We start from the raw sequence: 560 nt of genomic DNA on the forward strand, positions 1-560 counted from the left end.
GGTTCGAGCGCCGTTCTGGGAAGATCCCATGTGCTGCGGAGCAACTAAGCCCATGTGCCACAACTACTGAGCCTGCACTCTAGAGCCCGCGTGCCACAACTACCAAAGCCTGCACACCTAGAGCCTGTGCTCTGCAACAAGAGAAGACACTGCAATGAGAAGCCCACGCACCGCAACGAAGAGCAGACCCTGCTCGACACAACTAGAGAAAGCCCGGGCGCAGCAACGAAGACCCAACGCAGCCAAAAATAAAATAATTTAAAAAAAAAAACCCTATGGTATAAACACATCCTTTGAAAAGAGACAAGATGCTGAATTCCTGCAGTGTTGTGTCCAAGAACTGAACCAGAAAATGAACCAGGTGTATCCCAACTACTGTTAAGTCTGCCCTTACTGAACACCTGGGAGGCATGAAATCTTCGAACTTCCCAACCTCTAATTATTTCACCTCCGAAGTAATTATTAGCGGGATCCAAAACAGGCCTTGAGAATACCAAGTTTTCTAAGAAGACATAAATGAAACTCAACCTGAGGGTGGAGAACAAACGCACAGACAAAGA

The sequence above is a fragment of the Phocoena phocoena genome, chromosome 1, assembly GCF_963924675.1.
Source record: "Phocoena phocoena chromosome 1, mPhoPho1.1, whole genome shotgun sequence".
Classification (NCBI taxonomy): Eukaryota; Metazoa; Chordata; class Mammalia; order Artiodactyla; family Phocoenidae; genus Phocoena; species Phocoena phocoena.